Source organism: Notamacropus eugenii, chromosome 1, assembly GCF_028372415.1.
Source record: "Notamacropus eugenii isolate mMacEug1 chromosome 1, mMacEug1.pri_v2, whole genome shotgun sequence".
Lineage (NCBI taxonomy): Eukaryota > Metazoa > Chordata > Mammalia > Diprotodontia > Macropodidae > Notamacropus > Notamacropus eugenii.
The window spans coordinates 742,637,139-742,661,791 of record NC_092872.1 but is presented as its reverse complement, the minus strand read 5'-3'; the positions used below and the strand labels follow the sequence as shown (position 1 = coordinate 742,661,791).

Here is a 24,653-nt window from a genome sequence, read left to right as displayed (position 1 = left end):
TGGAGGCCTTGCCCAGTTTTCACCCAACACCAGTTAGTGCTTTAAATGTGGGGAAGAGATCTACACTCTTTCTCATCCTCAAAAAGTAGTTGTTCATCAGTTCTGTCCAGATGGTACCATGAAAACCAACAGATACAGGCCCTGGGAACTCACAGCCAACCTTAATCAACACCACCTCTAACAGCTACTAGAAATGCAGAGTGCCCAAGAATTAGTAAAAATGACCTTATATGAGGAATCGAATAACACAGCGTGGGTGGGAGCCAGAAGTTGTGTTAGATAAGAACCAAGGGCGATTTTCTCTTTCTCACTTTTTTACCCTTTTATCATTTTTCTCTTTTCTTTGCCTTGGCTTATCTTTAATGTACGAGTGCCCTTTGTGTTTAGTCCACAACTCTTTTCTACATTCCTGCCCCACCCCATGAACCCTACTGACATGATGAAGCAAAAGAGATAGAGAAACAATGTTTAAACGTAGATGCAATATGATGTGTCTACACCCCAACCTGTCTGCTAGGAATAGCGAGGTGGGTTTTGCCATTTGCTGTCCAAAACGAAGATTAATTGCTACAATTAATTAGAATTAGACTTTATTTTAATGTTGTTTTCACTTATATCATTTAAACATTTATTTTCAATTATTAAGTGTTCATTCCCCTGCCCCCTTATACTTCCTCCATGAACGGAAAATAAAGGAAGGAAGGAAGAAAGAAAAAGAAAGGAAAGAAGAAAGGAAAGAAATGAGACAAAGGAAAGGAAGGGGAAAAGTAATAATAAATAAAAAAGGAAGATAGGTAAAAAGAAAGAAAGAAAATGGAAGGAAAGAGAGAAGGAAGGAAGGAAATGCAGAATCCCTGTATCATCTTACCATAGTCAAGCAAAACAGATCACCACACTAGTCACATAGCAGATACATTTTTTGTTCTGCTTAGTAGTTCTTGTTTTCTTTCTGTGAGGAGGTAGGCAGCATTCTTCTTAATCAGTCCTCTGGAATCATTGTTGATCATTTAGTTAATCAGCATTCTTGAGTCTTTCAGAAATTGTCCATTTTTATAATCATCATTATCATCTTCACTGCATATGTAGTTCAGGTTCTGTTTATTTCTCTGTGTATCAGTTCTTATGATTTTAATATAAAATAATCACAGAACTGGAAAGGACTTTGGAGATCATTAGCCCAATTGTTTCATTTTGTACATGAGGAAAATGAAGCCCAGAGGGGATAAGTCACTTGCTCATGGTCACACAAGTGGGAATTACTGGAATATGAACCTGGGGTTTTCTGACTTGAAGGCTAGCAATCTTTTGAACTTTGCTCTTCTTTATCAATTCTTCATAGTTACAATTTCTCACAGAATAGCAACATTCTGCAATTCTCAATCAAAATTCTCTGTTATCACAATGGACAGATTCCCATTTAATTCTGAGTACTTTGACACCACAAAATGCTGCTATGAACACACACACAAGCATTTACATGACTTATATGTATACACACATACATACACATTTGTATGTGTATAAAATTTCTGTCTTTATGATTGGGGTTATATGCTGTAAGTCTTCTGTAAATGAAAGGGTATGAATATTTCACTTACTTTTCTGTTTTCTTGTATTTTAATTGCCAAATGTAATAGTCTGGATGTCTCTGCCACCTCTAATGCTGCCAATCACCCTCTTCTCTTTCATTTTCTCTTCTCTCTCTATTTTTATGACCTTGCTCTCTTTAGGTTCTTATCATTTAATCACTCTGCCTTAGTCCCCTTAGGTGGATCTTCATCAAGGTCACCCTCCGAAAAAAAATGAGTTTTCCTCTAGGTTCTTTTTTACGCTTTCTTCTCTTCTGTCTATAATATTTCACATTGTGATCTCATGAGCTTTCATGGATTCAATTATCTGCATGTATCTTCATTGACTCATTTCTATTTGTTAACACTAACCCCTCCAACTCATCTCCAGACTTGCACCTTCTCCAGTCTACTGGACCCTTCAAACTGGATTTCCTGCAAACTCATGTTCAAAACTGAACTCATTATTTTCTCCCTCTTTGAAAGCTCCTCATCTTCCTGACTTCATTGGTACTGTTGAGTGCACCCCTCATCCCCATCCTCCCACTTACCCAGGCGGGTGTTATCCTTAACTCCTCATTCTGTATCATTGGCTTTACATTCTTAACATCTCTTGTTTTTCTCCTCTGACATTACCACAGTCCTGGTGAAGAGCCTCACCACCTCATTCCTGAGCTATTAAAATAGCCTTCTGCTTGGTCGGCCTGCCTCAAATGCCCCCTACTTTCATCCATCCTCCAACCAACTGTCAAATTGATCTTCCTAAAGCACAGATTTGACCATGTCATCCTCCTATTCAATAAACTTCAGTGGTTCACAATCTGTTTGAATTTTAGAGCCTTTCAGAACCTTGTACCTACCTACCTTTCCAGCTTTTTGTATTTAATTTACCTCTAAATACTTTGGGATATGTTGATATGGCCTCCTTCCTATTTCTTACACAGAAGCTTCTCCATCCTTTGACTCCACGCATTTTCATTGGCTTTTCTTCATTTTAGATTTTTCTCCCTCTTCTCTATGTTTTCTGGCTTATCTGACTTCTTCATGTCCCAGTTCAAATCTCACCTTCTACAAGAAGCTTTTCTTAGTATTCCTTAATACTAATACCTTCCTCTCCTTTGAATTATCCTGTGTGTACATGTATATATTATCTGCCTACCTACCTACCTACCTACCTACCTATCTATCTATCTATCTATCTATCTATCTATCTATCTATCTAGCTATCTATCTATCCATCCATCCATCTATCGATTTATCCATCAATCCATCCATCCATCTATCTATCATCCATCTGTGTGTCTATCATCTATGTATGTGTCTTTGTATCTATCTGTCATCTATCTATGTATCTGATCTTGTTTTTACATGGTTGTTTTCATAATCTCTCTCTCATTAAACTGAACTTCTTAAGAACATGACTTTGTCACTTTTTTTGTATCCCCACCACTTTCACCTTGCCTGGCACATAGGAAGCACTTAGTAAAAGATTTTCAACTTAACTTGTTTACATCAATTCACTTGCAAGTCATGTCATTACCTTCCTGATGTCATAGTACTCTCCCAAAACTAAACACAAACAATAACAGCGACTATAAGACCACAACAACGATTTCATTGGGTCATAGTTTTTGGAAGTCCAAGCTCCTTTATTGTATAGATGAGGAAACTGAGGTCTAGCTTAGATAATTCCAAATTGTTTTAGAATGGTTGGAACACATCACAGCCCCAACAACATATTAGTATGCTTGAATTCCTCTTCTACCACTGACTACTTCTGTTGTTTATTATTCTTAAATAATTTTCTATCTTTCTATTCACTAAGGTTTTTTTTTCTTTTTTGGAGAAGACATCTCAGAAATTAAATAAAGGAATGACAAGACCTTTGTGAATGCTCTTGGAAAAGACCTTTATATTAGAAGACATTTCCAATATGGACAGTATCCTTGGAAGAGGTGTTTAGATGGGTGGAAGAATGCTGTGTGATTGGTGCTTTGCTTAGATTTCCCTGAGAAGCACCAGGGTGAAATAATAGTTCATATTTCTTACATGCTTCACAACTTATGGAACATTTTTTTCTAATAACTAAACTATCAGGTGCAAATATTATTAACACAATTTTACAGATCAACAGATTGAGACTTAGAAAGGTGGGATGATGCCTTTAATTTCATATGGCTACTAAGTGGAAGAGTTAGGCAGGTCTCAAACCGAGGTCAAGCCTAGGATCAGTTCTACTAGTCTTCTTTCCTACTGCATCTCACCACCTTTTTTAGACTAAGATTTTGGTTGTAAGCATAAAGACGAAGGGTTGAATGTAGGTTGAATGTAGGAATGTAGGAGGAAAATTCAGCAATTTGGCAAGAGATAGATGTGTGGATTGAAAGATGGGGATGAGTCAAATTGTTTTACAGTTTTTTGCTTGGAAGTATATTCAAGTGAGAAATCAAAATGGAGTTCAATTCAACATTGGATAAACATGGGGTTCCTTTTTTTTTTTAATACCTCCTATGTCCCAGACAAGGCAGCATTGTGGAGAGAGGGTCTCAGTGTTGGGAAGACCTAGGTTGGGAAGACCACTCTGACACTTGCTGGCTGTATGAAACTGGACTAGTCATTTAATTTCCTACTACCTCAGAAAACTCATTAGAATTTTACATTGTAAAACAGGTAGCTATTTGCATTAGCAGAAGGACTTACTTCATTGGAAGTTACCTTTGCCAATAAAATGACAATGGCAAAATGACAATGGGAGTATAAAGAAAAACAATAAATCAGCCTCTGCCATCAGAGACTGGAGAGCTTAAATTTTTCATTGGCTCCCTTCCAGTCCCTTACTTTGTGGTCAAGAAGCACAGAGGCTCTTGGAGAGTATGCCAATGTGATGGGACCAGCAGATTAGGCTGTGTCACATACAATTCCAAGAGGACTTTTACTCATGGTTCAGGTTTCTCAGGCATACAGCAATGAGGTCATACAACAATTAAGGTCTAGGTAACAGCTAGAAATCTGACCCCTGTAGGCAGGGTCTGGGATATCAAAAGAATTGGCATGAAGCTAGACCTCAGAGTAAAGCAGGTGATTACTGAGTCATAGATTTGGACCTGGAAGATACTTCAAAGATCATATAGTCCAACCTCTCCATTTTATCCTTGAGAAAACTGAGGCCTAGAAAGAGGAAATGACTTGACCAAGGAGACATAGGTGGTAGATCCATTAATCCTTAATCCTGTGCTTAGAAATTGAAGGCTTGAGTTGAGCAGAGGAGTTATAGCAAAATTTCATTCATTTAGTCTATACAATTGGGCCCCTCAAACTCTAATATCTGATCATTTTATGATTCTAGGACAAGTCCCCATCTTCTGGTCATTTCTTTGACAACTGTTAAAATCAAAGAGAGGCATAGCAAAGGAAGGGAGGGAGCAAGATCTGAAACATGAGGCAAGCAAGGCAAACCAAAGTGGAGGTACTTGGGGGCTTCTACTATTTGAGTGACAGGAGTCAGATTAGGAAAGGGGTGTTGAAAGAAAGTGTAGCATCCATCTCTGGAGACCTCTACAAAAAAAAAGCTTCCCATTCACATAGGACAGTTGATGCTTGGGACAAAGGAAGGGACCAATAAGTACTCTTTTCCCATGATTAGTGCTTAGTAAATACTTCTTGAATTGGGTGATTTTTCTTTAAGGTTAGTGATTCTATAAAACAAAATAAAGTAAAACCAAGACCCTCACAAAAATAAAGATGAAACCCTACAAATTGTCATTGGACATTTTGAAAAAAAAATTAGGGATGTTATTAGTAAAAAAACATTGAGTGGATCACTTTTAATCTGATGGGGGGAGCTTAGTCCTATACAAAGTGATAATCATATTGTGGTTTTCTGAATGAAACATTATACATTATACCATATCTACTAATATTTTTTCTTGAGAATTTCCAGATGCAAATATTAGTATTCCTGTGAATTGCTGGCCCTTTTGGGGGGCAAGTTTTTCTTACCATAAACATTGTTGGAAAATCTGCCTATTTTCTTTCAGATATACAGAACTATTTCTTTTTGTTTTGACATTTGTCTTTGTTGAACCCGGAGAAAAAATTTTATTGAAATTATTTTAAAAATTCAAGAAGTTTTGCTCAGTCCTTGAGTTATTAATGCATATCCTTCTGAAATGATCAAAATATACTTGTTTTTTACATGCTATCTCTCTCCCTTCTACTCCCCATCCAGTGATAGAATGGAAATTCCTTGAAGGCAGAACAGTTTTTTAAGTTTTATCTTTGAATCATCTACAGGCAGCTAGATGGCACAGTGAATAGAAGACTGGGCATGGAGTCAGGAAGACCTGAGTTCAAATTTTGTCTCATACTGACCAGTTGTGTGACTGTAGGCAAACCACTTATCTATTTGACTTAGTTTCCTCATCTGTAAAACAAGGATAACAATAACACCTATTTCCCAAGGTTGTTATGAGAATAAAATAAGATAATATTTGTAGAGTGCTTTGCAAACCGTAAACAACTGTATTAGTATTAATGATTGTTATTATATCCCTACTGCCTGGCACAGAGCAGATTTTTTAATGAACACTGGATGGATTGCATTAGATATGGTCCTTTGAAAACAGCTGCCATTTTGTTTCCTAGAGACCATAATGAGTCATAAATCATGTCAGAGCTTTCTTGGTGTACTTTAGCAGGGCATTCAATTGAGTGAAAATCAACTGAACAAAGGAAAAGCAGAAAGCCATGAGGAGACTTGGATTGAAACCATGACCTCTGTTTTTCTAGTCAGTATCACAAAATGAATTGTAATTATTTGTTATAAAAATGATGGAAATTATACCTAGCACTTGATTTCTCTTCTACCCCTTTCTATTTATCCCCAAATTTTAATAGTCATTGAATGTACTGTGTCAAGTGTTTTAAGATTTCTGGGTATGGTATTTTGAAATATTAAACATAAATCTCCATGTCTTTGCTACTGGCTGCTATAAGTATCTGATACATAATATATGCTTAATAAATGTTTATTGAATCAAATTGAAGTGGTTTCAAATTATTGTCTACAACTTGAGAAGCCAAAGCATGTACTCATCAATCTATCATTCCCTGCTGTTATTTGTTGGTTATCTTTCAAGACTTTGTTTATCTATGTATCCATCATTCATCTCACCATAATCTATTTCTTTCCTCCCTTTTCCTTCCTCCCCTTTCCTTTCTCCCCTTTCCTTCTCCTTCCCTAGCTATCCTTCTTTTTCAGAATCCATGCAAATCTAGAGAATTGTTAATTTGCATGATTACACATTTGTACTATTTGTCAGTTTTATAATTTATCAATTCCTTCATTTCATTCATCAGTTCCATCATAGTATCATTTTTGATACCTTTTTCTTTTTCAATAAGGAAAATCAATCTTTTAGGTCTTTGTAATGTTGGTAATTAACGAATTCCTCAGATTACATCTACTCTGAGCCCTCTCCATCAAGGGGAATTTAAATTTGCCTAGAGGGCCTAGCTTAGCCTCCACCATCATGATCAGTACACCATCATATCATGGCAAGGTTTATAAGGGGATGGCTTGTGCAGAGGCCACTTTTATAACCCTTATTAAAATGGCAACGAACTAGAGATGCAATCATAAATAGTTTTCAAAGAATCTTTTATATGTCCATTCTTTCATCTAAAGGCAAATTGAACACCTTTTATGGGCGCTGAAATCCACTTGTTTGGTGACAAGGTACATTTCAATTGATTAAATTTATTTATAGAGAAAGACTGCTGACCCCCTTTTATTTCCTTTATGTGAATCACATTTTTTTTTAATTGAGGCATCCAACAGGGCCATGGAAGAAAATGGTTCCTTGGTTTTCCTGCTGTATGACTGACCTGGAGAAGATACAGTTTATACCCTGTTATTAATCACTGTGGTGCTCAGCAGCTGGACCGTTATGGGGATTTAAAATGATGAGCTTGGTATCTAATGACCAAAACTCATATTTAATCACCTTAACTAATTTTGCAGAATTTCTTTTTCAGTTTTTTCCCCTGCCTCTTGCCTTTGTTCAGATGCTGTCCCTGACATTTCTGGAATATAGATCCTCCCTCTCTATCTTCCTTCAAGTACCTCTTCCTGATTATTGCTCCCCAAATCATGAGTCGTTAGTGCTTTTCCCAATTTGCACTGTACTTTGTATTATTTTGCATATCTTTTGTGTACACAGACACACACACATATCTTTCAGTAGAATAGTAGAATATAAGCTTCTTCAGGCCATGAATTGCTATGGGACTGCACATAGAGCCTGGTCCTGGAGCCTGGAGAATCTCAGTTCAAATCCAGCCTCAGACACTGCCTGGCTGTGTGATCCTGGTCAAGTTACCTGTCAGGTTCAGTTCAGTCTCTAAAATGGGACCTACTTCTCAGGGTTGTTGTGTAGGTAAAATGAAAAAATATTTGTAAAGCACTTTATAAACCTTAAAGCACTATAAAGCTGTATATCATTATTATTATATTACAGCTCTCTCTTTGTATCCCTAATACCTAGAACAATGCCTGGTATATAGTCTGTCTTAATCAGTCAAGAGGCTATTTGTCAAATGTCTACTATGTTAAGTATTCATTTAAAATTTTGCTAAATTGAATTTGTTCAGGGTCACAGTTTTAGGAGCTGGATTTACACTATAGTCCAAAAAAGTGCTCTCCTATGCCTGTTGGAACAAGGATGTTTCCATTAAAAAGCAAGTCAACAAATATTTATTGAGCCAATAGTGTTTATCCTCTAAAATATGGTGCTAGGATTAGGGCAGGGGACTTGGAAAATAAATGTGATTGGTTTTGCTTCCAACTTCCTGTGTAAATAAGAACTAAGTTATTTTCCCCCAGGACTCAGTTTCCTTTTCTGGAAATTAAGAGGCTTTGAAAAGATAATTTCTATGGTCCCTTCCAGCTTTGATAGTCTGTCTTCTAAGACTCCTCCCAGCTCTGACATTCCATGTTCTAAGTGCCCTCTTCAGCTAACCCAGTCTATTCTAAGCGCCCATTCTCTATTCTAAGGTCTTCTTTAGCTTCTAAAAGTCTAGCTGGAGTTCTTTAAGAAACTAACCAAGCAGAGTGATGTTCTCACTGCCTAAGGAACTTTCTTTGCTTATTCCTGCCTTTGGTCCCTAGTTAATTTTCATCTCCTAACCTGGCATTTCTCTTTATTGTTCAAAGAGAAAATGTCAGAAGGGACCTCAGGCATCTGAAAACCCAGTAATAGTCATCTCTACATCATGCCTAACAAATGCTCATTCATTCTCTGCTTAAAGACCCTTTGAAGGGGATGAAGGGGAACCAAACATCTCTCAAGACAATTTCACTTTTGGACTGATCATTAGGATACATTTCTTTTATTGGGTCAAAATTTGGCTTTCTCTAATTCCCACCCATTATTATAAGTTCTGACCTATGAGGCCAAGTAAAGTAAAGCCAGATGTCCTGACAGCCAAGAAACTTCCCTTCAGCCAATCCTCATATGGCATGGCCATACGACCCTTCCAATCCATTCTTTGAAGACCATACAAGTCTCTGAGCCTAAGTTTAGAACTTTTTCTACTATACATGTTATGTGTAGTTTTGTATATGTATGTGTATATATGTATGTATGTGTATTTATGTTTTGTATGTATGTACTATATAGTACTACATAGTACTATATAGTATGTACTGGATAGTACTATATAGTATAGTTTTCTACTATACATACAAATGTTAGTATCCTTATTATTGTGGTAGGAGGTCCAGGTAGGGTGCAGTGGCCTCTTCACTGGAACTTGAAATATCACTTGAGCCTGGGAATAGGACCTGTACTTGACCCCACGATGGAGAAAATTCTCAATGGTATGAAAAGACTTAAGTCAGGATGAGCTTGAGTCAAGTCTCCTTCCCATGGAATTCTTTGCTTGAGACTTGTTAGAGTTGCCACTCTTCCTAAGAGAGCTATGCAGAGTAAACTTTTGGCAGTTAGCTATTAAATATGCAGATTTCATGACTACTCGGTGGCTGCAGTGATTTAGGACTATCTAGAAATAGCTCTCTCCATCCATTCTTCTCTAAACCCTATGGTTGCCAACCAGCCATCAGTATATCCCATTCTGTCAGATCCTGGATATGTTTCAAATACAGGAAAAAGGCACCCATTTTGTAGATGAGGAGATTAAATAACTTGGACGAGGTCAGATAACTGATAAGTGACAGAGTTGTCCGAACCCAGGTGTCTTTCTTATCCCACCCAGAGCTCTTCCATATGAATCTTTTTTTCTTTTGGTTTTGTGGAAGCCCCTTCCACTTCCCAGATTTAAGTCTCATCCTGTTGTCTATGACTTGGATTTGGGTTCTCCTCAGAACCCTGATTTTCCTGCTAATATCTTGCCTGTTAGCTACCCTTTTAGGTGTTTGACAGAATTTGCCTATAAATAAAATATGTGAGAGTCAATTGGTGGGAGTGATGGAAAACTGATAAATATATCCAGACAAAAATACTTATTGTGAGGTGAAAACAGTTATTTATCCCAGCATACTTCATATCTAAAGAATTTGACAGGCAGCTTATTAATTTTTTTGGCAAATGGCCAAACCTCCAGAAAAAGGATTAAAAAAAGATTCCTTTCCCAATGTCATTTCACTAAAATAGCCTTTGTCAGAACCCTCAGAAGTCTCCTGGGCATACTGCTTGGTTTTGGATTTTTATTATGAGAGAAAAAAATCCTGGGATGATGTGTCAATCTGAATGCAAATTGGTTCCTGTTTAATTACATTATGGGTGTAAATTACACAGTGTGAAACATTTCTGCCCTGGATTTCAGAAGGCGGAGGTAACTCCATCTTCCTAAATGCCTGCTCTGGGTTCTGCTATGAAGATCTGAAATGGCAAAAAATAAAATGGGGGAACTCTGTGATTGGGGAAAAATTGTTTTACTGTATAGCAATTCTCTTCAAAACCTGACTCATCTGATTAGTGTATATATTCTGGAAATAGGGCTTATCTTCTGTTAGAAGGAAAAGGTCCCAACCAAGCATTCCACTGGAAGTCTCAGGTGAAGAAATGACCAGGTGGTCTATCATCAGTTCACAAGCATTTATGAAGTACTTATTGCAAGTCAAGCATTGTACCAGCTACTGGGGATACAAAGACAAAGGGGAAACAGTCTGTGCTTGCAAGAAATTTACATTTTAAAGGAGGAAATCATGAACCCAGAGATAAAGAGTTAGATAACTGATATAAATATAAATGTATAGACAGATAGATAAAAATGGATGAATAGATTGATAAGTAGATAGGTAGACGCACAAATAAATATATAAATAACAGATCCGTTAAGTGTTTACTAGATGCCGAGCATCCTCCTAAGCACTGGGAATACAGAGAGAAAAGAGAATCGGTTTCTGCTCTCAAGAAATTACCTGTTTTGAAAGAAGGGAATTGCATCCATTCATGTCATTCTCTATCTCTATCCATCTGTGTCTATATCTCTGTCTAGATCATCTACATCTATCTAAATCTATTTCTACAGCTCTGTCTCTCTTTCTGTCTACAGAGAGTGAGACAGACAGACAGATGGATAGAGTATTTACTAAGTCCTGACTACGTGCCAGGAACTGTGCTAACTAAATATTTTTGCTCATATTTTTTTCTCATGCTTAGAAAGCCCTTGCTTTATGCCCCCTCCCATTTTCTCCCACTTCTTTTTCTGTCTATTGACAACTTTATTTTTTAAGACGTGGCTCAAATGTCACCCCTTAAAAGCACCTTCACCCATAACCTCATTTGAAAATTACAATAATAGTGACAACAGCAGTAATAATATAATAGCTAGCATTTATATATCTCAGTATCACTTTATGATTCACAAAGTGCTTTACATTTTATTTCAATTTATACTTACAACAATCTCATGAAGTAGGCGGAATCATTACCCTCATTTTGTGAATAAGAAAACTGAGGCTGAGAGGTTAAGTGACTTGCGCAGTCACCCGCCTAGGAAGTGCCTAAGGGAAGATTTGATCTTAGATCTTTTTTTTGTCCAAATCTAATGCTGTACTCATAAAGGGACCTTAGAGGCCAGCTAATTAAACCCCTCATATCAGATCATAGATGTTTAACTCAATTTAAAAGTGGAAGGGACTTCAAGACCCTTAGTGACCATTTGGTACAATCTCCTTATTTTACATCTAGGAAAACTGAGGTCCAGAAACGTGATTTGCCCCAGATCTTATAGGCATGTGACAGGATTAGCACATTTCATAGGTGAGGAAAATGAACTGGTCACATAAATAGAGAAAGTTAAGTTTGAAGCTCTATCCCCTGATTCAAAATGTTACTTTCTTTTCAATATACCTTCATACTTCACAGTTTATTTTTCCTCCATGCACTTCACAAGGAATTTTGTGTCTGGGTCATTCTGTTAGTCAACTGATATTTACGAAGTGCCTATTATATGTCAGGCACTATGCTAACTGCTGCGGATGCAAAAAGAAGCCAAAACAGTCCCAGCTCTCCATGAGCTTAGAGCTTAACTGGGAATATAGCATTGCAAACACTAAATATGAGTAAGTTATAAAAGCCATCCCCCAAAGTCTTAGTCTGGTATTAAGCTTAAAACTGTAATAAGACTATTGAGATACACTTTTACAGGCTCTGCTGACTGAAATCAGAAGAAGGAAGGCACTAGCTTTAAGGGGCATAAGGAAAGGCTTCTTATGGAAAGTGGAATTTTAGTTGGAAGGTGGGGCAGAGGAGGGAGAAGAGAATTCCAGACCTGAGGATCATAGGCTCATCTGATCACAGAATTTAGATGTAGAAGTCCTTCAATCCAAACTTCTTATTTTATGGTGAGCCAACTGAGATGTTAAACATGGTGATGTCACATTTGTCCCCTTTGAGAATGAAGGACAGCACCCAATAAATACTTGCCTAAAGTAATACAAGGATGAAGTAGGTGAGACTCAGCTTGATCTCAGGTTTTCAGACTCCAGATCTCAAAAATCTTTCCCCTAAGTTGCAAGCATATTCTAATTCCTACTCCTTTATTGTGGCTCTATACTTAGTGTTTATGTTAGTGTGAAAATTTCAAGATGGCCATAGCTATGTCTTATTCATTTTTGTATTTATTTTATATACAGCAATCTCTTCTATATTGTGGGGACATAATACATGGCTATCAAATGAATAAATTCAGAGAACTAATGTTAATGAATGGATAGAGGGCTGAGCAACAACTGGTAGAAAAAATAATTTCAGTCTTGAATGCATGATATGGCTACATGACCATTAATATTGGGGGATCAAAATGTAAGCATAAGGGAGAAGAATATGGACCTTCCAATTGTTTTTCTCCAAATTGATACACCAGAAACAGTTGTTTCAGAATTTTTGGATCCTTTACTCTGAGCTACAAATTCACCTGCTGAAAGTTTCCTTGATTAGTGCAAATCAATTTTGGGGGCTATCCTTCTGATTTGTAGCTGCTGAATGTAAGTCAAGATTATGAATTATATGTAGCCTAGGTGTCTACTGCATCATGGGACAGAGAATCCAGAGTTTTGGTTGGGCATAATTATGGACAAACCTGCAGCTTAGGAGGAGCTTGTGAGGTCTGGATGGTGGTGAAAATACCTCCCTACATGGCAGTTTTAATAGCTTTCTGTTAGGTGTTAAAATTATAGGTAGAATTGTAGGGTTACAGATTTAGAGCTAAAAGGAAATTCGCTAGTAACTGAGTTGGCTATCTCATTTTTTCAGATACAGATACTATGGTCCAGAGAAATTGATTTACTTGCCTAAGGTCACTTGGGCAGTAATTGGCAGTGCTGGACTTTGAACTCAAATCCTGCACTCTTTTCACCAATCCTGACTGCCTCTTGTGGGGACAATTCTTATTTTCATGGTACATGATGGGGTTACATGATCATTTCTAATGTACCAAATATGGGTTAACTTCATGTTTTCCCATTGGAACTCACGTTCAACTCAAATTGTTTTATTCCCTTGAAAAACGACAGAGAGAAGAATCTTGTTAGGCAGGTAGGATAAATAGCACCTGTTCTAAACAAGGTTTTTTTTAATTAAGCTTTTACATCATGCTTCATTATCACTGATTTAGAAGAGCTTTAATTTGTCTCATTGCACCATCGTTTTCAGTCCTGAACTCTTGTGTTCGTTTTTGGATCATGAATCGTTATGGAAGATTGAAAGTGTGGAGGGCATCCAGAAGAAGTCAGTTAGGATGAGAAAAGACTTCCAGTACATGCTATTAGAAGATCTGTTCAAGGAATTTGAAGATGGATGCCCTGGACTTAATAAGAAATGATAATCATGTTCAAGGATTTGTTGTAAAGCAGAAGGATTAGACTAACTCTTCTCGATGCTAGAGGACAAAATAAGTAGCACTGTAGGTAACTTCCATCAAGGCAGATTTTGGTTCAATATGGGTCCAAAATTTCTGAATATTTCATTCTGTCCAGTGGGACACACAATTTGGGAGCTAGTGGGGTCATAAGTGGAAGTTTTCCAGAGAGCATGTATGGCCACTTATTGGGGATTGTGTAGAGAGATTTGTTTTTCTGTTTTTAGGCATAGACCAGCATTTTTTTATTTTTAAAAATATTTCATATTTTATTTTTCCCCAGTTACACGTAAAAAGATTAACATTCATTTTTAAAACTTTGAGTTCCAAATTCTCTTCCTTCCTTTGCACCCCCCTATTGAGAAGGCAAACAGTTCAATATAGTTTATACATGTGTACTCATGCAAAATATATCCATAACAATCATGTTTTGAAAGAAAACATAAATAACAAAAAAACCTAAAGAGATTTCTTTTCTCAAATACAGGTTGAACCAGATAGTCACTGGGATCCTTGTCACCCCGGAGATTTTGTGATTCACAATCAATGTTTGGTTCATAGCAGGCACTTAAAAATACTTAGTTTTTGACTTACTAGCATGAAAAGCTGAGAAAAAGCATAGCAAGGTTGAGGGATGTGGCATAAGCGCCTTGAAGTTAAGGACTATTTGCCTGTGCCTAGGACAGGATTTGACATGTAGTAGGCACTTAATGGACAAATAGGTGCATAAATTTACCATATACATTTGTTATGTATGTATATATACATACAGGCATATGGCATTATATAATGTATATATACATATATAACTGTACTATTGAGATATATTTTAGTAGAAATTCTTTCTGTTTATGGGTTAGACTAGAAGGGCATCAGGGTCCCTTTCTACTCTCAAATCCTATAATTCTATGAAATTATTTTTAATCATATGATTGGCTGATATGGCCACAGAAAAGCTAACCTATAATCTAGGATTGGCATTCATCCCCAGGTCTTCTACTTTATATTTATCCATTGAAGGCCAGTGAATTTATGGGTAAATTATGGGACCATAGAATCTGAATACTGGAAAGGATTTAGCCAATAGGCAACAAACATGTATTAAGTACCTACTACATGATTAAGTACCTACTGTGATAAGCACTGGGGATAAAAATACAAAAAGAGATAGTCCCTGCCTTCAAGGAACTTGTAATATAGTGGAGGGCCCCATATTCTTCTCTAGAGAGTACTGTGTCCACTCCTTTCAAGGAAGATAATGGGGATACAATGTGTTTTTAAATCCAAATAAGGCAGGTTGCTGTATCAGAAATAATACGCAATTTCTTCTTGTCAGAAAATATGAGATTAAGTCTTGTCTCTGGCTCTTCTGGGTGACCTTGTAGAATTCATTTTGCCACTTTATGCCTCAATTTCTTCATCTATGAACTGGGGATAATGATAATATTTCACTACTATCCTCATAGATATCCATACTATGCTCATGTGAGAAAAATTTTTGTACGCCATAAGAATAATTTAGAAATAGGTTATTATTAAAATCCATTTGTGTGAAGATTCCATACATTTCTTTAACAACTAACAATTACTGTGACAGAATGTCAAAAGGAGGCAAGGCAGTGGAAAGGACACAGAAGTCAGAGGATCCAGCCTTGAGTACTATTCTGACCTTGGGTAAGTCATTTAACTTTTCTGAGCCTTCATTTCCCCGTCTGTAGAATGAATGACTGATTTTTAAGGTCATTCTTTGCTCTAAATTTTTGATGCTGTGAATAGATGTTTGAAATCTTTTTAAAATTTACTTTTCCTCTGTGTTATACTAATTGGCTAAATGTTTTACAAGAACCATTTGGAAGCCCTTTTTGACAGTTGCTAGTGCTTATGAAAATCTCAATGTGTTAAGAGCAGATTCTGGGCTCACCACTAACTAGTTGTGTGACCTTGGGCAGCCACTTAACCTCTGTGCAAAAGGCATCTCCAGAAAGTATATACTTAGAAACTGCCCGCCATCTTGTCCTTCACTTTCTGAACCTACTGTAAAGCAAAGGAAACATATTATTCCACATCTGCTTTCATGTTGACCCTTATAAGGTCGTTCCCTGTAGTAAAAGTCTTTTGTTTGGTTTGGATTTTAATAAGTTGACACTATATTCCTGAAGAGTCTCTAGGGATCATGATGAAAATACATCCCCTAGCACAGAGAATTTTCACTGCTCTGCTAAATTCCATTTTCTCTTTCCTGGTTCCATTCAGAATCATTAGGGAAGAGGGGAAAGAATGCTGACCTGAGAATCAGAGGAATAGATTGGAGTTTGGCCAAATCCTGCCTCAGACACTTGTAAGTCATGTGGTCCTGAACCTGTGAAATCGTTGGTCCTCTTCAAAAATCAGGGACGAACAAGTCACTTAAGCTCTCTAGGCCTCAGTTTCCTGAGCTGTAAAATGAAGGCATTGGATGAAATGGCTTCTAAAGTCTTTTTCTATATATCTTGAATAGATATGGATCCTATTTCTTTAAGTAACTTCCTGTTCTGTCCCATTTAGTATTTTCTTACCAATGATGCTGGAGTGGTTTGCCATTTCCTTCTCCCATTCATTTTACAGATGAGGAAACTGAGACAAACAGACTGAAGTGACTTGCCCAGAATAACACAGTAAGAACGAGTTTTTCTGACTCCATGCTTAGCACTCCCTCCATTGTTCCCTACCAGTAACTGGTTCTCTAATATATAACCTTGGTTAAATTGCTGACTCTTGCTGAGTCTTTATTCCTAATTTGTAAAAAAAGAAAAGGAAGAACAGTTGTATTGCCTACCCCCCAGGGTGACTGTGAAATTTAAATGTAATTATGGATAATTATGGATATACAGTCATAGATGAAGATTTTATTACTCACAGAGCCTCAGTATGAGAAAGGTGTTTGGAAATCATCAATCCATGCCCCTTCAAGAATCCCATCTACACAATCCCAGACGAAGTCATTCAACTGAGCTTGGAAAGCCTAGTAAGGGGGAACCTCCCACTTCTTCAGGCAGCTCATTCTACTTTGGGCAACTTAATTTATGGGGAAAATTTTCCATCATGATACAATTTTTTCCACTCTTTCTAGTCTCCCCCTCAAAAAGTTGGATCCATCTTCCACTTGATAACTCTTTAAAGACTCGAAAACAGCTATCCTGTCTCCCCCATAGTTTCCCTTCTCCAGGCTAAATATGCCTGTCCCTTTGGCTATTGCTCATGTGACATGGTCTCAAGGCCCTTCGCTGTACTACTCATATTCCTTTAGTCATGTTAGAGCTGGTAAGCATAGGAAACATGGGAGAGAGGGAAGCCATGCTAGACTTGTGGTTTGAAGAGATTTGGATTCCAGTCCTGTCTCAGACACTAGTTGGTGAGCGTGGATAAATCACTCATCTGTCAAATGGGATAAAAATGCTTGCAAGACTCACCTCATAGAAATGTTGTGAGAAAACATTTTGTAAATCTTTACATGCTACATGTCTTATAAGTACTTTTATACAGGATTTCTCAAAGTGACTTAGTGACTAAAGCATATAATCACACTAAAACTTTTGAGATGCCCTATATTTTGTATATACTTATATGAGTAAATGTGGAACATTTAATGTCCTTGAGGATGGAGATTTTTTTTGTCTTTGTATCTCTAACACTAATTACAATGCCTGATGAGCAACAGATGCTTAATAAATGCTTCATTATGGATAAATATATCAATTATTTAGGGCAGGTATTGGCAAAGTGGATGGAGTATTGAGCCTGGAGTCAGAAAGATTCATTTTCCTGAGTTCAAATCTGACCTTGGTCATCCATTGCATCCGGAGAAATTGTCAGTGGTCTTGACTTTTTCTTGCCACTGGACTTCAATGACTCTGGAAGAGAGAGTAAGGGCAATGGCTTTATTCAATTCTGCCCCACTTAAACCCAATTTTTTCATGAAACAAAAGACGTTACCACATAGCAAAGGCATTTTGTTCCTGTTCGAGTATAAAGGATAACAACTACTTATTCTTATTCTTAAGTTTAAATTATTCTTCATATACTAGCTGTGTGACCTTGGACAAGCCATTTAAACTTTCTGTGTCTCAGTTTACTCATTTGTAAAATGGGGGAAATAATAGCAACTAATTCCCATTGAGGATCAATGGAGTTATCCCTTGTAAAGCATTTTACAGACCTTAACGAGCTCTATAGATGCTTGCTATTATGACTATTTTTTAAGAGGGTGAGAACGAGCATTTGTTTTTCAAGCCAGAGGATCATTTCTTCTACTTTCAACATCTATCATTTTGGAAAAGTGCCCCCCACTGCCATCCCCGTTATCGCTACTATTGTTTGTTTCAAAGCACAGTGACATATTTTACTTACACAATAAAAGAAACAGAGAAGACTCATATTTACACCCATAAAAAGTCACCAGACTCCACCTGACTCTAGGGGCTGATCTTACCCAGAGATCTCTCCTGTCCTCTTGACTTACAAGTGTAACCATAAGTGGCCATCCTACAATGCTCTCCTTCTTCATGTGAGTTTTCTGTAATGTGTTCCTCTCTCTTCATCAGCTCTTCTCCCATACCCATTTTCTTCCACTGTTTTTGTGATCTAGGTCTGGGGAGGTAATTTGTTTATGTCTTGACCTTAGTTTCCTCACAGGTAAAGTATAGGCATTGGACTAGTTGACCTCTAATGCCCCTTTCAGGTCTAGGTCAAGTGCCTTGGCTTGCCCAGTAAAAACAACCAAGTCAGCTTGGCAAACACTCTCTCACTTAACTCTAGGTGTTGCATTTATGCATCCAATAAAAGATGAGTTCCTTAAATAACACAGGCACAGGAAGTATAGAGGACTGATATCATAATCATCCCCATTTGTCAACTACATCACAGTTTATAAAACCCTTTCCTTGACAAAACTGAGAAGTAGAGTGAAAGTTTTATTATTTCCCACCTACAGATGAAGAAACTTGTTCCAAGTAGGATGATGGCGGAGACCTTCTAGTGCAGGCTAAATGGCTACTTGGCAGGGATGGTGTCAGAGGAATTTTTGTTCAGGAAGGATTTCATTGGGTAGCCTTTGATACTGTTTTTCTTTGTGTTGTCTTCTACCTTTAAAATATGACTAAATGCAAAAAAACTCCAGTCGTTAAATAATTATATTGTGCAAGGCACTGTTTGAAATGTTGGAGATACAGATGTTGGGGAAAAATAAGGTAATCCTTACTCTCATGGAGCTCATGTTTTGATGGGGAAGAAAACAAATAGGAAAAGTTTTAGCTGGAAATCAAGTGAGAAGGACCAATGAACCTTGGGCAGCAAAGTAGACAGTAATGCTGCTTCTTTAAAGGCATTTTCCCTGATAAAATTATGTCAGTTTCTGATGATGAACTATTTGGCAGTGCCAAGGACTTTGGTGGCAAGAAATGTTTTCTCTAGGTTTTCAGTAGCTGTGACTGTAGGACCTGCAGCAGTATCTTTCAGGATGCATCTCCACAGGGATCAGGATGATGGCTGAGGACACTGGCATGAAAGTGTTGCTCTTCTCAAGTCTTTGGGTCTAAGGGTCCCGGGCTGTCTCTCATATGGGTCTGAGAAAAGATGATGGTCAAGGTCGTGGTGCTTATGGTGTCTTGAGGGCAGGGAAGTTTTATCTTGCTTGATTTATTTTTTTCTACAGCACTTACCATGGTGTGTGGTGCACAGTAAGGGCTTAATAAATCTGAGATGATGTTTAGAAGCCTAGGCTTGGGAAGGATCTCTTTCTCTCTGTCTCTGTCTCTCTGTCTCTGTCTCTCTCTCTCTCCCTCCTTCCCCCCCTCTCTTTCTCTTTCTCTGTCTCTCTCTCCCTTTCTGTCTTGCTCACTTTCTCTCTTTCTCTCTGTCTCCCTCTCCCTTTCTGTCTCTCTCACTCTGCCTCTATCTCCCTATTTTTCTGTTTCTCTCTGTTTCTGTCTCTCTCCCTCTCTGTCTCTCTCTCTGTTTGTCTGTCTCTCTCCCTCTGTCTCTCTCCTTCTCTCTCTCTCTCTCTGTCTCCCTATCGTTCTATTTCTCTCTGTTTCTGTCTGTCTCTCTGTCTCCTCTCTCTCTGTTTCTCTAACTCCTTCCTGTTTCTCTCTCTTCTCTTTGCTGCCCACCCAAGATTCCAATGACAAAAAGCTTCTGCCTGTTGTCCTGTTATGACATTTGATGGTTCCATTGATCTGACACCCTTCTGAGCCAGAACAGAACCATGTTCCGTTCATGAACAGCTGCCTTTTAGAAAGGACTGATTGACTGCTACACCCATTTACACTCTGATCTCATTAATATCTAGGTTAATTGCACTTCCAGTGAAGTGCAAATGAACAACTTGTAAAAGACTGACCTGTGGGATTAGCAGTCATTCGACTGCAGCACGTCTCTTTTATAGTTTTGAAGAGGGTCATGTAGTCAACTTGCAGGGCTGGTTGTACATGCCAGCTCTGAGTGATTCAAGGTGTTATCATAATCAGGGAGTCAGAGAAATTAATCTGTGGAAGCAGAAAGACAGCAATAACGGCCAATCGTGATAATGAGGGCACTGTTCTCTTCCCAACGTTTAGGCTTTTGGGAGGTGATACCTAGAGGTCAGAAAGCTGCATAAAAAAAAAAAAAAGATCAGAAGAGCCTGCAGCTCCAGGGTGGTGTGAGGTTGTTCCATGATATTTAGGTGCTAAAGTTGTGTGTTTGTGAAGGAGAAAAAGCCAAGGAACTAGGTGAGCTTTCTTTTTGTGAGTGCAAGGAAGCTTGCTTTTTTATGCCTCTATTTAGGCTCAGAGAATACCATTGGAGGGATTATAGAAATTACAAGAATGGAACCCAAGCTATAGGTCATTGTGGTAGAGAGAGAATAGCCCAGAAACAGGGGAAGGGGAAGTGAGGCCAGGTGTGGTTAACCTTAAATCCAGTTTCATCAGCGATACAAGATATTGTAGATGTAGAATTTCAACTGAAAGAAAACTTAGAAGTCATCCATTCAAAATTTGACTAATGGATGTATTCTATTAATGGGATCTTTGGAGCATATGCACTGAGTCTTACTCAATTCTTGGATAAATATACAGAAGCAACACAGAAGGAGAAATTGGAATTTGGGGACTGGGCAATATACCAAGTAATTATAAAGATCAAAGAGATTTTAGTCATGAAAATGAAGAGAAGAGAGTCTCCAGATTCAAGTGAGAATGGCTGAGCAATTACTCTGGATTATTGGATGAAATTTTTCATTATTGAAGTGGCAAATCAGGCATCATTATTAGGCTCAACTGAGTTCTGGTCTTCAACAAATGGACCTCTGGAAAAGGATCAGATCCTACAATCCAATCCAAATATCCCCATGTTCATTGTTCTGGTGAGAGAAAAGAAGAAATAGATAAAGTTAGAACCATGGAATACTTTTGTGTGAGTTGACTATTTTTGTTTTCCTCTTAAATATGACCCATATTATGATAAACTTCTGCAGTCCGTGAGCCTCCCAAAACTTCCTGGAAGCACTGTTCTCCATTCTCACCACTGACCCATAAACCTTTGTAAACTGAAAAAATATATGGTTCAGCATCAGCTACCCTGAAAAGGTCATTTTCAGGAATGCTTTGATGTAAACTTAGCAAGAGTCCTCTGCTTACCAACTTCCAGCAACAAGAATTTTGCTAATTTATTAGGCAGAGCATTCCATTTTGGACAACTAAGTGTTGTCACATAGCAAGTGCTTCATGAATGCTTGTTGATTGATTTATTGGAAATTTCTTCTCGAATTACTTATGACCCTGGGAAAAATCTTCTGCAGTGGGCTGTGCTAGAAACTGCTTGAGGCTTTAGCACAGGGAACATTGAAAGGCAATACAATGGTTATCTTACTGTTCTCCAAATCAAGTTTGTGAGACTTCTCCCCTGGGGGATTACTTATTTGGTCAGGGTTTGAAATGAGGCACCTCCCAACTCAGATTTGGTGGCCTAGTGAATTTTGTGAAAGATGTTTAGTAAATTTAGTTTTGCTTTAGAAACTGAAGCCGCCTGCAAGGAATCTGATAAAACTGAAAACCTGGGACCAGCGCAGATGGGCCTTGCCACTTGGGGATTATTGAGAGGTGCCAAAAATGGATAAGTATGCACAATCATAGACCTTTGGGATAGAAGGAACTTCAGACACCATCTTGTTCTGTCCCAAAATAGCTTTCTTTGATGGAAAGTCTAATAATATCTCCTCAGGAACAAGGAACCCAAACTGACTTGTAGCCATTAATTGCATGATAGATGGCTGTTAGATGGATGAGTAGGGTAGTATCATGGGAAGATTACTGGATTGGGCATCTGGAAACCCAGATTCCAGTTCAAACTCTTACACCAACTTACATGGTTATGGCAATGTTACTTCTCTCTGGGCCTCTGTTTCCCAATTAATAAATTGAAGGGGCTTGTCTAGACAATCTGTACTGGTTAGATTCTGCAATTCTGATGGAAGGGGCTTGGGAACCCAGACACCTTATATTCCCAGCCTTTAACAGTTTTGTTACCTTGGAAAGTCATTCAACCTTATCTGGACCTTAATTCCTTCTTCTGTAAAATTAGGTGATAAATTATGTAACCGCCAGGTGTAGAGCTAGAGTCAAAAACTAGTTTTGCCATTTTCTTTCTGTATAACATTGGACACATCCCTCAACCTCTCTGGTCTTCAGTTTCCTCATCTTGAAAGTGAGAAGGTTGGAATAGTTAACTACCAATGTCCTTTCCAGTTCTTAATCTGTGATCCTGTGATCTCTAAGGACCTTTCCAACCCTGTCATTGTGTTTTCTAACTTCCTTTTCACCTTTGACATTCATTGTTCTAGTGTATTTTCCAGTTCTAACATTCTGTGTTCTAAGTCCCTTCAGCTTTTTCTAGAGCAGAAATTCTTAACCTTTTTGTGTCATGGACCTCTTTGGCCATCTGATGATGTCCATGGGTGTCTTCTCAAGTCAACAAGCATTTATTATTTACTATGTACGAGGTACTTTGCTAAGCACTGGGGATAGAAAGGAAAGCAAAAAAAATCACAATGAAAACAAAGTGACCATCAGAGCCTAATGAATATGATAACATGCAAATAACTACGTATAAGTAAGACTTTATACACACGGATGTGATATATGTATACATAATACACACCTATATACATATGTGCACACGTATATATACATATATGTATATATTACATATATACATTTGGAGATAATCATGGAGGGAAGGCATTAGCATTAAGAGGTATCAATAAAGATTTTTTATCGAAGGTGGATTTTAGCTCAAACTTGAAGGACGTCAGGGAAACCAGGAGACAGGGAGGAGGAGAGTGAGCATTCTAGGCTTGGGGGATGGCAAGTGAAAATGCATGAAATCAGGAGATGGAGCGTTTTGTGCAAGGAACAGAAAGGAGGCTAGTGTCACTAGACTGAAGAGGAAAGGAAACATAGCAAGGTATAGTAATACTGGAAATAATATTTTAAAATTCATAAGGGAGAAGGGAGTCACTAGACATAAACACTTTCGAGAAGGGACATGGTCAATTGTAGGGGGGAAAATAAGGGGGGATAGAGTAGGCCAGAGGGCAGTATAATTAGTATTATACAACATGATTACTATGGAAGTCTTTTGCAAAACAACACATATTTAGTCTGTATTGAATTGCTTCCCTTCTCAGTGGGGCTGGGGAGGGAGGGGGGAGGGAGAGAAGTTGGAATTCAAAGTAGTAGAAACGAATGTTGAGAATTTTTATTGCATATAATTGGGAAACAAGAACTACAGGGATAGGGGTATGGAAATTCATCTTGCCCTGCAAGAAAAGAGAGAAGATGGGGATAGGAGAGCTGTGGGGTGTGATGGAGGGGAGGGTACATTGAGGGAAGGAGTAATCAGAATGCAAGGTATTAGGAAACGGGGGGAGGGGAGTGATGGGGAAAAAAGCTGGACATGTTACATAGTGAGGTAAAAGCAATTAATATTAAAACAATAGACTGAATTAATTACTGAGAATAAATCAATGACATCTTTAGTTTGGAGAAAAGAATTTCAGTCTAAATTTCCCAGAGGAAGGTAACTTTGGGTAAAATTTGGCACTGATGGAAAAGTCAAGGTTTTAATGGTAAATTTGATTTTATGATTGCCATTTAACCAGGAACTAGAACATGTATAGAAAGGCATGTAAGCCACTGAAGACTTGCCTCAAAAGATGTTCCTTAGCCAAAGTGAAACTATAATCATTTGAAACCTAGTTACTGGAACTTGCCATTTTTAGATGCTATAGGACTACTAAGTGACTGTTCTTCTGAGTCTAACTCCAGGTATGAGAAGCAAGAAAGGCGATCTGAGCCTCCAATCCATGATGCCAGTAAGCTGATGAGATGCTGTTATGAGCTGCATAGGTGATCTCAAGGGAAAGGTGGGAGAGTGGCTGTTCAGCATGGGCTGAGGTGGGATTCTCCTGACTCAATTTCCCCACTGACACCTGGTAGACTTCAAGCCTGACTGAATGCAAGTGGATAATCTAATCCTGCCTGGAACTGACATGAAGTTGGGGAGATATTGTATCCCTGCAATGTCCTTACTATTGGTGGCGATTTCCTATAGTCAAAAGGTTTGTAAGCTTAATACCAAATCTATTCAATTATAGATTGGATAGGGGAACATCCAAGGTTGTCT

At 38.0% G+C, this 24,653-nt stretch overlaps 1 long non-coding RNA gene across 1 annotated transcript; it reads right to left on the bottom strand.

The window, feature by feature from the left end:
- Positions 1 to 18,900: 18,900 nt before the first annotated feature.
- On the bottom strand, positions 18,901 to 22,775 carry LOC140528781 (uncharacterized). The gene is made up of 3 exons (XR_011975298.1): positions 22,496 to 22,775; positions 20,329 to 21,330; positions 18,901 to 19,552 (listed from the first exon to the last, which is right to left on the bottom strand). It is a non-coding gene; the product is annotated as an uncharacterized lncRNA (long non-coding RNA).
- Positions 22,776 to 24,653: the final 1,878 nt, after the last annotated feature.